This window comes from Taudactylus pleione, unplaced genomic scaffold (genome assembly GCF_031769625.1).
Source record: "Taudactylus pleione unplaced genomic scaffold, aTauple2 ptg001990l, whole genome shotgun sequence".
Classification (NCBI taxonomy): domain Eukaryota; kingdom Metazoa; phylum Chordata; class Amphibia; order Anura; family Myobatrachidae; genus Taudactylus; species Taudactylus pleione.
In genome coordinates this window covers 6,572,962-6,586,714 of record NW_028286386.1, presented here as the reverse complement: position 1 = coordinate 6,586,714, position 13,753 = coordinate 6,572,962, and the positions used below count along the sequence as shown (strand labels likewise).

The following is a 13,753-nucleotide window of genomic DNA, read 5'->3' as shown; positions in this document are numbered from 1 at the left end:
GTCACGCGCAAGTGTCCTGCACAGAGCGTGGCTCCCCCTGGAGCCAGCCCTGATTATAATACAATATGCAGAAGAGATATTGCTAGAAATATGTCAGCATGCAGTGAGTTCTGTGTACAGCCTGCAGAGTTCACCATCTCGTACAACAAACTAAAACAATTTTATTCTAGGTTAGTTCATCTTTGAAGTGGAAGGGCCTATTTTTGCTTAAACTTATTTAAATGATCACACAGAACTGAAGTGACTCCTGCTACTCCATACTTGCATTAAATTACTATAGTGATCTCCATGTCCTCTCTCTGGTATAGAGAACAAGTCATAAGATTTACAATACTCTCAGGAAGAGGTAGGTGATGTCAGAGAAATGTATTCTTACATGAAAGGAAACAGCAGTGAATAGTTCAATCATTTCAGCAAAAAAAAGCTTTCTGTCACTGACTTCTGGGAATCAGAGCGGATTACAGCAGATAAACAGCACAGAAATGTGTTTCTTGCCTAATGTAAACAATGAAAACCCAGAGACCTAGAAAACAAATCCACCTGCAGGCAAAACTGGTTGATCTCCAACAGAAACTATTCCTGCAGTGACCTAGGAAGCAGAGGGTTGGGACTTTAATAATCCAGCTGGGTCTATAAATATCAAGGGATTACAACATTTCCAGACAAGTCAGGCTGGACTTGCAATGAGCTACACCTAAGGGTGACACCCTCGCTACTACTGCAAACTATGGGAAAGTTAACCCGCCTAATATTATACACAAGAACCGAATATAGTCTAATATTTGCTTGATGGTACTCTGCAGACATTTGTTACCTGCACTTGTAACCTATATGTTTTTAAAATACCATTAGTTTGTCTTTTTGAGAGATAAATCCTTTGCAGTTTGACTGGTATGTAATCTGTCTTGGGTTATTACTGCATATGCTCTCTAGTTCTGAATAATGGTCTTAAAAAATAGGGGATGGATACACATGGTGTTCAGAAAGCATGGCAAGTGCGTTTAGGAGCTCAGCCAAGACAAAAAAGTAGGCCAGGGTTTTAATAGTGACAAATAAGCCAAGCATCTGGTTCCATATACTAGCAGATCTGTGGGAAGATTAAATGTGATGTTGGAATTAGTGGCTTACACAAGGTCAGATCTTGCCAAAAATGCACAACACAATATGCACAAACCTGACAGATTTCCAGGTGACAATGTAAACTGTGGCTTTCAGCAATCAGAGCAAAAAAAAAAAAAAAAAAGCACATAGTTGAATGACAACTGATGAAACTCTAAAAGGAAACATTTTTCAGCAATGTTTTTCTTTCATAAATGAGTGTTACATTCAGGTTGTGCTGAGGTCACATGTGCAGCTAAGGCAACTGCACTGGAGAGAGTAGAAACATGACATTATTTAATATTTCTATTCACACTTTTTTTTTTCTTGATGCACTTTATAAATGTTGCACACTACAACACTATGGGTTAGATTCAATTCAATGCAAATTGAATAGCGCTGGGAATGAGCTCCTGAAGCTACTCAATTCAGCGTGCTGCTAAGCCCGACTAAGGCCCGTATTCAATTTGGAGCGAAAAGCCGAGATCGGCGGAAAAGTTTCGCCGTTGGCGTCATTTCGCCAGGCGGAAAAGTATCGCCGTATTCAATTTGAAAGACTTCCCGCCTAGGCGGAAAGTCAATGCAATGTAATAGGCAAAAAAGTTTCACCTATGAATAGCAGGCAGAAAAAAACGCAGATTTGGGATTTAGGGGTACAACTTTGTGGGAACCCCCATGCAGACTTAAGACAGTCCCCCAAAGGTAAACTGCATAAAAAAAAATCTTAAGACTTAACACCCCAAAAAATGACTAATTTTGGGGGCGAAAAAACCAAAGTTGGGGGACAAAGTTAAAAACTAGCGAAATAGACTCCGGGGCGTCCCCAAGTATGGCCCAGGTGGTTTTTTTTATTGCAGGTGTTTGCGGCAGGTGGATTTTTCACGATTTTTAAAACCCCACTTTAGGAACTTTTAAATATGCTACCCATTTTCAAATACCCCAAATTTGCTGGAAATAATTATTTTCAGCAAAAAAAAAAAAAAGAAGAAGCTAAATGCTATTCTTCACCACTTCAGCAAAAACGCTATATAGAACCTATTGACACCATTTAAAAAAAATCATATGCTAACCATGTTTGTGTCGACCATTTTTTTGGTCAACATTTTGACCCTGTTCACCATTTGTACATGTTGATCTTTAGCGTGTCGACCTTTTGTCCCAGTTGACACACATGGTGTCTATCTAGACAGTGTCAACCTTTTTACTGACTATCTATAGTCCGGAACCCGCAAGAAGAAATCCTGTAGCCGGATTAAACATTGCCCCCTATGGGGCAGATTTAATTAAGTTAAGGCTCCTACACACTAGACCACAGGTTCTCAAACTCAGTCCTCAGGAACCCAAACAGTGAATGTTTTCCAGGTCTCCTCACAGAATCACAGGTGAAATAATTAGCTCCATCTGTGAATCTTTTAAAATGTGTCAGTGAGTAATGAATACACCTGTGCACCTGCTCGGTGACCTGCCAAAAGTGACCTGTGTGGGGTCCTGAGGACCAAGTTTGAGAACCTCTGTACTAGACGATGTGCTGTATGAACGATATTGGTGAAAGATTTCTCTTGAACTTTCTGTAGTGTAGGACAAACAATATTGGGTGTACACAATGAAAGATATATCTTTCAGTGAAGTCATCCGGCCACATCTCTGAACAGGCAGTTCTTGACGATATCGTCAGATTGACCTGCATGTACTAACGACAAAAGACATGGTTAACGACCCGCGGGAGCGCACATTGGCCTTTCACTGCATACACACTGAACGATATCGTTATCGCCCATATGGTTCATAAAAATCATCTAGTGTGTATGTGGCTCAAGATTCTACTCACACCTCCATAGGCTGCAACCAGAAATCGGTTAAGGCGGGTATCCACTAGCCGATTAAAATGAGTGATTGAACGATAACGTTATCATTCATTAATCGCTCACGAATTGGGCATGAAAATGTCAAAAACGACCAGCAATGCGTGCTCCCACTGGTAATTTTTAACATCAATCATCGCCTGAACATGCTGGTCAATCTGCCGATAACGACAGATTGACCACGTTCAGGGATGAGGATGCCTACACTGAACGACATATCGTTCAGTATAGGCACTGCAGGGGAAGAGGAACGACTGTACGATTACAATGTTGTAATCGTACGGTCGTTACACTCTCTGCTAGTGGATACGCACCTTTACAGCGACACATCCCACAAAGCCGTCAGAAGCCATTCCAGTGGCTGTTGCAGCTATTTGAATCTGCCCAAATGGGACCTATTTATTGATATTTGTCCTATTGCAACAACAATTAATAATTTTTATTACCACTTATTGCAGCAATAAAGATATTTGTTATCACTTGCAGTTAAGAAAAATATCCTGGAGGGATATTAGTAACTTATCGCTTTCATGGATGAAAAATTCTGTGCATGTGAGCAACACAGCTTGCAAAATGGAACTGAAGGCCCAAGGGTCCTATGTATTATTAATTGTGGAACTGCTGCGATTATTAAAGGATCCGTTTCGCAGCCGATATCTTCATTTTTAATGAAAATATTCCCACTACAGGTGAATTTGCAGGGACAGTGGTTGTGGCAACCATTGTCCCTGCGAGTTACATCCCCAGCATTTTGTGGAAGACTTTCACGTTTGAGAAAGACTTCTCTGGGGGAAGTTGACACTGCGAATGTGCACAGTGTCAGTTTCCGCCGCTGACCAGAGGCTGTGGGACAGAGATCGGAAGATCTCTTTTCTGCTCATAAGCCTCCATAGGCTTAAAGCAGTTTACATCATCTAAAGTTTGGTACATAGGGGTCAGATTGAAAATAAAGGGGACTGCGGTCTGCAGTGCTAATTCTACATAATTTTATGGGGGAAAAAAATTCTTGATAGGCTACATAGCCCCCCCATGTGTCAGCTCCAGTGGAGTAAACTTAACTTCGGTGGGTAACTCCTCTGACATATAGGACAATGCAATAAAAAAAACCTTATGACTGGTGAAATATAACCTATATTTGCCAGCAATAGAGCTTTGATAGTGGCCAATTGGGTGGGTGTGAGGGAGAAAGGGTTACTTTGCATAAGTAGAACATTTTCGGAGAAACAGACCAAATGCAGAATGAGATGAATCTTCCACGCAACAGCTTTTAAAATTTTGCTCACCTCACATAGATGCACCAGAAACATCCCCAATGTGAACAGAACTCAACTGTCTAGTGCTGAAGTTGTGCACATAACAAAAATGACTTGGTACATGCCTAAAGATTTTCTGTCCAACCATCCAACTAGTTAATTGGTTGGAATGAAAATCAGGTAACGTATGGGAGTAACTGACAATCAGCAATTTGCTCCTAAATGCCAGAAAACAGATGAAAATGGTCGTTCAGACAAGTTTGTTAAATGTTTGATCTAAACGAATTGTTCAAACAACAGTTTTTGTCCATTTTCCGGCGTTTGGGAGCAAATTGCTGATTGTCATTTGCGTTCATACCTTACCAGATTTTCATTCCAACTAATCAACTAGTTGGACAGAAAATCTTTACGTGTGTACCCAACCTATTAAATAAAGAAAAAGAGTTTTGTGTTCTTATGTATGAGCACAAATGCCAGCTGTATACATTTCTGTAGAATTCAATTAACTGAGAACATCTCCATCTGTACAAAGCAGGCAATTCCAAGAAAGCTGCATGCACAGAATAACTTTGATCCACAGATGGGTTGTAATAAACTGACAATGTATAGATAGGTATATTTGAGGTGCATATAGTCAATGCACAGATGCAATACGTATATATGCCACAAAACAGTAATGAGTGTTTTGTATGTGAAAGTAACGATAAGTAAAAAACTGTAAAAATAAACTATTGTGTAAGAAAGACAAGATCTCAGGAGGTGGCTATTGGTACTCTTTAGCTAATGAAGCTTGTCCCCAGGTCATGAATACACAAGTCTTATACAATGGCAGTATACACACAGTACAGATGGGTCTGCATCCTATGCCAGTATTTACAAACATACATTTCAATACAAAAGAAAAACTTCTCAACTATAAATACACAATTGATGGTGTTTGCTTTTTTTGAGGGCTTATAAAAATACACACATAAGTTTGTCAAACAATACACATTCTTGCATAAGGGGGCATTTTATATCCCTACCCATCTGAAGGATGTGTAGCATGCTGCAGTTAAAGGAACTCATGTAACAAATATTAATTTGCAATAATCCCATCTCATTGTATAGGTGTGCCTGCAGTAACTCCAGCTCATCCTTGTTTAGCTCACTGGCTATAATCACACCATGTACAGAATCCAACATGTACTTGGACTAGTGATTCTAATTATAGCAATGCTAGTACTGCTTGCTACAGGCGAGTTGATGCACAACATTTTACATTCGTATTTAAAAATATGTATAACAATCACATTTACAAGGTTAAACCAGTCTAAGCAGGGCACAATATGCTATAACCCATAGAAACCACGTTATAGCTATCATTTTTAAAATTATAGCACAACTTTCACCTAATGCTTTGCTTGTACATTGTATTGTGGCTGGTAAAATGAGATGTTGAATCAATAGGGAACATACTGCTCTCAGACGCACCGAATTGCAGAATAAAACTTGTGACTTAAGCCTCTTTCCTAGAAACTATACAGCTGCTGATGAAATTATGCTGTAATGTACAATATCTACCTGTATGCTGGTCAATGATTGTCTACTGGTCTGTGTGTATATAGATATTTACCTCCAAATGCCCTCTATTTACACAAATACTTTGTGCAATTAGCAGCAGTGTTGTGTCAGGGATGTTGATAATACACAACTTCCAGGACCAGAGACTGCTGAGCTGATGCTTCCAGGCACATCCAACATAATGCAATGATGGCGGTCCTTGGAGAACTACATTTCCATCATGTCATATTACTGAAATTGATTGTTTTTTTGTTTTTTTAATCAAGTTTAACTAGTACTCTATAGTAAATATTTACTTTTAAAGGCTTAGAAAAAAATATATGGCAAAATTGCATTTAACATTTTATACTTTTAAAAAAAAAAATTGCTAATACTAAGACACAGGAAACATTTCCACAGACAAGTCCTTAAAACTTGAGAATGTCCCTGGAAAGGTCACTAATAAAGTAATGCTGACCCCCACTGTAGGGAACCCCATACGTTCTCAGAGCTGTGGTAAGCAGGACATGGCGGCTATCATGAACTAGGCAACCACATAGAACCAAATGGAAAAATCAGGGCTGTGATCTCCTTCCCCGATTATAATTACATACAAATACGGCTCTTTTTAGGCGTGCATATACGTATGTGTCAGAGTACACACATTGCCAACATTCCATATTAACAGCATCCTTGGCAGCCCTAATGTAATTAACTTACTGTTGTAAAAATGTTAAGTCATATAGTTTCCAAAAGGGAGTCAGCGACCCTGGTGGGCGACCTGCTCAACAGAGTGAATAGAGGGGCACTGTGAGGGTGAGGGGCTTGTGTGCAGCCATGCAATAAGTAACAGATATCCCAGGCAACTTCCATCACAGCCCTCTACAAATCCCACGCGAGGATTTTTATTAAGCCTCCTCTACTTACTGTAACCAGGAAAACAAGCTAATAATGATAATAGTCATCATAAACCTGAGATACCACAAGGAAGAACAATATAGTGTAACATGTGTCTCCCTCCCTAGTGTCCAGCAGGGAAACCTAGCACACAGAAGAACAATATACTCCTTCCCTAGTGTCCAGCAGGGAAACCTAGCACACAGACGGTGCAGCGCCCGGGTGCTGCTCTATAGAAGCCTTCTTGTCTATTCACCACTCTCAGATATCAGCTCTCAACTCCCCTGTATATAAATCCCAGCTGATCAGGTCACCAGCGATAGAAAAGCGCAAGGGAGCACTGGAAGACCCTTACCACCTGCCGTATACACACAAGCCATAATGACACATCTCCTCAGAGCAGTAGATAATTCCCACCAGCGATCTCCTGGAGCAGTGTGTAGAGAGCTTACCATATTCCTGCTACCAGTACAGTCCTGTAGAGAGATGTGGCTGCAGCAACGCTGGGTGACACACGGGGCTTGCACACTTCCCTCTCTGAAATTTGAACACTCCTCTCGCAGCTCATTCAGAATACCACAGAAACCAGGGACAGCAATGATCAATCCTGTTTCCCAGATACAGACAAGCTGTGGCCTGGACTCTCATTACTCACACAGATCTGCCCCAGTGACTTTACACTCACTAATCCCAGCTGGAGCCTCAACTAAAATCTGGGCTGGATTGCACACATACAGCAAGTGTATGACAAATCTGTGTCTGTGCCCCCAGACGGGCCATGTGTGACCAGAGATCACAAAGTATTTTGTGATACTGTTTAATATGACAGTTTACAGACTTCCATCTTTACTACGTTTATTCTTATGTCCTCTATACACTAATCGCTTGTTGAATGAAAATGAAATTGAAACTAAACTATTATATATTAACTAAATTATATATTTAGAAAAAAAATAAATTGTGTTTTTCTCTTGTGCACATTATTATTAACCTTAATTTATATTTGTCAAGTACAACAGAGTACCTGGCACTATATAAATACATTTTATTACATACATGTTATAAAAAAATGGTTGTAAGATATTAAGCATCACATAGAAATACTTTTATTTTTTCTTATTCACATTCTTCACTGCCCCAGGGGAGTTTCATATCTCCTGACGTTTTGTAATTAGCAGAACAGAACAGGAGCCACGGTGTCCATCCGCATCATAGAGAATTGATTACTACTGAAACGGCAGGTGCGCATTGCACCCATTCACTGCTAGTCCGCATAGCACAGTAATGGCATACCTCTGATTTCAGTAAGTCCCTTTCTGGGAGGTCCATGGGAAGGAAGGTGCATGGGGCTGTGATAAGGGTGGGAAGCTGTGAATCAAGTCCTCATGGTTCCGCCCCCTGTGGCATTTTGGGGTGATTCCCGATTTTACATCCCGCGGGTTGTGGGTAAGTTGCATAGTTTTAGGGGACCAGTGGGGGACTCTTCCCAAAATTCTAGAGTCTTCCGGAAGTTCCAAGAGAGTGGGCAAGAATGAGTAGACATACCTCTCTGCTTAGGAGCCGGCAATTTAGCCACTTTACTGGCTAATATGTTTTCTAAAATTGTTGATTTTATTTTTATCAGATTATGTCAATAAGTTACTTAAACCTGATTCAGTATAAATTTATTAACAAATATGCAAAATTACCCCTGTAAGACCAGTATCCATGTTTCTTTCTTAGTGGCTCTGGTGACCGAATTTGTTGAGCCCTGCAATTACCCTCCAAATTTTGGACTGTTGGAGGAAACCATAGCACCCACAGACAACATGCAACTGCCACACAGATAGTAACCATTACATACAAAGATGCAGCATCCGTCACATGTCATTCGATTATTGGTATTCTGTAACCCTATGGCTACTCAGAAGGGTTGAGTATGAAATCCCATCTGTTGGGATGCCGCTGGTCAGAATACCGACAGCAGCATCCCGACAGCCAGAATCCTGACACCCATAGGAACGAACGGTAAGTGTTTTCCTAACCCCTACCCAAACCTCCCCCCCTAGTGCCTAAGCCTAACCTCCCTGCACCCTAAACCTAATACCCCCTCCCTGGTGCCTAAACTTCCCCTCTAGTGCCTAAACCTAACCTCCCACTGCCCGCACCCTAATCCTAGCTCTCCCTCCCCAGTGTCTAACTCTCCCCCTAGTGCCTAACTCCTAACCCTAACCTCCCCCTCACTCCCCAGTGTCTAACCCTAACCCTGCCCCTAGTGCCTAACACTAACCTCCCCCTAGAACCCTGATACTTACCTTCGGGATGCCGATGGTCGGGATACTGGTGACGGGATCCCAACCTGTCTGAATTTCGGCGCCGGTATATAGACCATCGTCATCCTGCACGCCGGGACGCTGACTACATCCTACTCAGAATGGCCATTGGAAGTAATGCTGGCCATACACGGGACGATTTTTAACGCGATTTTGGCATTTTCTACAGGTTGGTCAGACGAATTGTTTGCAAATAGTTGTATTTTCAGTCTTCTGCGACCCCGATGCGCTTCCCTGCCGTCGTCTAGTTGGATCGCAGATCAGATGGTTTTGCAGAGAGATCTCAACTGATCATGTATGATGTGATACACTTCTATGCATCTTATTCTATGATCTTACTGATCAATCGTACACCATTTGACCACATCTTATGAAGAATTTCAAGGGAAGAATTTCAAGGGAAATCGTACAACTGATCTTACCAACTTTGTATCTCACCGTGTATGGGAGCCTTAAGAGGCCATTTATACTGTGTACAAATACGCAGTTGCAGGTTCTGACATGCCTAAAAAATGGTTGCGACACACCTGTTTTTTCTAACCACCCTCCGCTCTTGGGCGCTTTGGTGAAAAATATTACTCCCAATGTGAGTTCCTCACTGTAAACACATAAAAAGGAAAATAAAAAAAAAGCTATTTTAAAACTTTTGTTGTAACAAAAGATGATTATAAAAAAAAAGTCTGTCATTTCTTATCATATGTGGTAAACCAACGGTATTTAGGTGAAATATAGGTTCAAAAGTAGTTGAACAATGTATATGTAAAATAAATCATCAAAAAAATAGCTACCTTGATAAGCATGATCTAAAGGTAAGTATATATTATGTAGCCGGCAGATGCGATGAATGACATAGCGAGAGGTCGTTTGACACGGCACAATGGGGTGAACGACTGTACCAGCTGTATCCAGAAGTATGGGGTTGTTCATCAAACTGATAGATTGAGCAGTTTGTAAACTCGATCTGTCGATGTGATGAACGTCCCCACGGGAGCGCACATGATCCGACATATTGGGTACACATTTGCCGATGTGGACTATATGTTGGCCTGATCAGCATATCATCTAATGTGTACCCACCCTAAGATTTCTTGTTATCAGTGACAAAAACAAGGCTTCCCCATTGAGTTGTCCATAGTGGTCCAGTTTGAGCTGTGTTTTCAGAGACCAGGGTCCCTACTTATTATTCATCTGGGTTTTTCCCACAATAAATAAAGAATTGCATTGCATATTTTAGCTCAGATTTTTCGGACCTATTTAACAAAGACCAGCGCACTTTCCCATTGTGTAGTCTTTTCAGCTAGATTATTGCAGAGGCAAAATACGTCACTTCCTGGAGGAAACTAATGAGCATGCGCCGCCAAAAAGTCTGCAGATGGTAAAGCTCATTTTCAAAGTGAGCTTTAACTATGGCAAACGGTAGCCAACATCATCAGATAAATTGGTTAATATCACTGTTCCATACAAGTTGTCAATGACAGCACAAACACACAAGTAAGTGTTCTGAGACATTAGTTTGCACATGTGCACCCTCTGAGATGGGTGCATGCAAAGGAAGTCCAATCCTTCTTTATACAGCAGAAAATTCCAGGCAAGTATATCCATACTGCGTTAGTGCACTTTTCTGCGCAGCAAAATACACATGGGAGATGAATCTGCGCTGGGCCACCATCTTGCAGAAGCTACAGCGATAGAATGACAGTACATTAGTTGTGATTTAAGTCGCTTTTATGTTGACACTCAGGTTATGAATAATAGACTCACAGCCATAAGGGTATGTTTTGGAAAGAAAATATTGTTTACTTACTATTAATTTTTAATCTCTTATCAACAGAATACAAAAGAGATAAACTTGCATAAAGGTTAATATTATAATAATAATATTGACAGAAGTGGAAACTATTTTAGGATAACATGTAGTTTAAATAACTAGCAGGTGTATAAGCAAACATGATATTAGATATTCTGCTTGTATGACTGGTGTAGAGTGGGTTAGGTTACTACAGTGCACTGACAGGAGAAATGCAAATAAACCAAGAGAAGAGTTTTCAGCAAAGCACAATAAATGTTTCTAACGAGTGTAATTTTCCTGTAATCTAGGTATGCCAGGTGATCAAGGGCTTTCCTAGTCTTAAAACATTTATGGATAGCTATTTATATGTATACACTATAAAAACCTTGCGCTGTCACTGACCCTTTGCCTTTCAAACTTTTCAGCAGCAATTGTAGCCTTAAAGTACAAAGCTGTGTCCAATATTTAAAAGACCACTTAAAAAACCATATTGACTCCTACAGTTACTAATACTGGGCCTGATTCAGAGCCGGTCGCTATTTGCGCTCGCTCGTCCAGAAAATAGGGGTGGCTATTCAAATGAACCGTTCGCTGTTTGCGGTCTGTTCACGCCTCTAGGTCTGAACGAGCGAACAAAACTTTTTGGGGAAACTACGCCCCCTGGCCGCTCGCATCCTACGTCATGTCCGCTATTTATTAGATTAATCGAGTACATCGAACAGGGTATGAACTGCTCGCTATTCTTGTGGTTGGTTTTTGCTACCACAATTTTGCGAGCAGTTCTGGCTAAAAAATAACCCAGTGACGTGGTCAATGACGCTGCTGTTTTAAATATGCACACCCATAAAACGCCCGTTTTGACCTTTAAGCACGCCTGCGATCGGATCTCCTCTCCCCGTTTTCAAGCACCTTCCCCTGTTACCACCCACATACGCCTCATCCTGTCACTCAAATTAGCAGGCATTCGCTATTTTGCGAGCACATGAATTTCGGCCGCACTGACTGGTTCGCGCACGCGTATAACGATCCGTACGCATGCGCAGTTTGGCAAACATCGCTCGGAGCGAACGAGCTGCCGCTTACGAGTGGCTCTGAATCAGGCCCACTATTCATAAATGTATGCACGGAATGGGTATGTAATGCCGGCTGTCGGGGTGTCTCCTGTCAGAATACTGACAGCGGCATCCGGATTGTTGGTATCCTGGCAGGGATCGGGTAAGTATACATGCCCTTTCCCCATCGCCTCCTAACCCTCCCTTCTTGAAGGCTAACCCTCCGCACCCTAACCCTCCCCATTAGTGCCTAAACCTAACCCTCTCCCCTTTGTGCCTACCCCCCCAGTGGTACCTAGCCCTAACCCCCCTCCAAACTTAGCCCAAACTCCGGCACCCTCCCTAAAACTAACCCTCCCCCTATGGCTAACACTAATTGTGCCCCGGACTTACTTCGTTCAGGCACGCGTCCTTCGGCGTTCCGGCGTCGGGATTAAGAAAGGCGTCGGTATTTTGATGCCTATTTTAAGTCCGTTGTCGAATTTCACTGCCGGTCTTATAACTACATCCCTGTATGCACAACTTTTAAGAGTTAATCAAAACTTTTTCTGATACAGGGCGGTATTCAATCAGTTTCGCATCAGTGAGAAAGTTCCGCCTGCCTGAGTTTTTGCCTACATCGCGTGTTTTGGACGCGAAAACTTATCATGCACATCCCCGGTTTTTGCCGTATTCAGTTACTAACCAGGCAGAAACGGCAAACGACGAATGCAGAACAGGCGGAAAGTACTGTCAGAATAGGGGAAAACAGTCTGAACCCCCCAAAAAGATGCACTAACATTGGGGATCAATGTAGAAGTGTTCCAATAGCCCTAATAAAACTATTTGCGGTACTGAAGTAGTTTAAAATCCTTGATATTAGCGTCCTTGTTAAAGTGGTGAAGAATGGCAAAAAGCAGTAATTTTGGGTGGAAATAAGTAGTCCAATCAAATATAGTGTACTTGAAAATGAGTGCTAGCATATTTTTATGTCTCTAAAGGGAAGTTTAAAAAAACATGAAAAACACAACTATTGCATGAACCTGCAATCCTAAAAACACCTGACCCATCCTTGTAGACCCCTAAGAAGTCTATTTCGCTAGTTTTTATGCTTGTCCCCCCCCCCTTTGTACTTTTTTGCCCCCAAAATTAAAGTACTTTTTGGGGGTGTTCTTATGCTTTTTCCCTGGCTTTTTTGACACAGTTGTCCTTTGGGGGCTGTCCCAAGGGTTCTGAGTGGTTTCCCCATATTTACACCCTAAAATAAACATTTTTGCACTTCATTTCTTCTGCTATTCTTAGGCAAATCATTTTTGCCTATTACATTGCATTGACATTTCGCGTAGGTGAAAACCAGCTGGAATTGAATTTGGAGATAAGTTCCAACCACACGAAAAGCCGGGATCGGCGATAATTTTTCACGGAAAATGACTTTTTGCTTCTTATTTAATATGGGCCAAAGTTGGATTGGGAGATTTTTATTACACAGAAAACATGGGTGCACCACATAGGTTAGAGGTGGCAGGATGTGAGTTAAGACTAGAGCAGAGAGAGGAGATCAATCTCCATCCATTCCCTGCCCCCCAAATGGCCGCAAACTGTCAATCAGGCTACAGCTTTGGGGAACTGCAAGAGATCTCGCAGTAGAAGACTGGCGTATGCACAGTACATCTGGGTTTGCATACATCTCTGAATGTGATTTGCCACAAAATACAGGCAATAATAAATTAAAGAAAATTCTTGGGCAAAAAACGTAATGACAAAGCAAAAGTGAATGAGAAATGATAAAATGCTTGGAAACATACTATAAGAATGCTGACATATCATACATTTATGACATGCCTGTGGATGCAAGAGCAGACTGATTTAATAAGGTATCTCGCCAGCTTGTCTGTCAACACAGCAAGACAGACATGTTATATATGATTCAGAGATTAGACACATATAAGAACTAAAGCAAACAGATATA

General features: G+C 41.3%; 1 protein-coding gene across 2 annotated transcripts in view; it reads right to left on the bottom strand.

Annotated features, from left to right (window-relative positions):
* Positions 1–7,286, bottom strand: part of N4BP3 (NEDD4 binding protein 3) — a 63,039-nt gene extending 55,753 nt beyond the window's left edge. The window contains exon 1 of one of the 2 annotated variants that reach the window (XM_088465423.1): positions 7,105–7,286. The gene's annotated coding sequence lies outside the window, so the exon portion shown is untranslated. Of the gene's footprint in view, positions 1–7,007; positions 7,042–7,104 lie in introns of those variants that run through there. The other variant, XM_088465425.1, reaches the window with a different exon arrangement.
* Between the last annotated feature and the right edge of the window lie 6,467 nt (positions 7,287–13,753).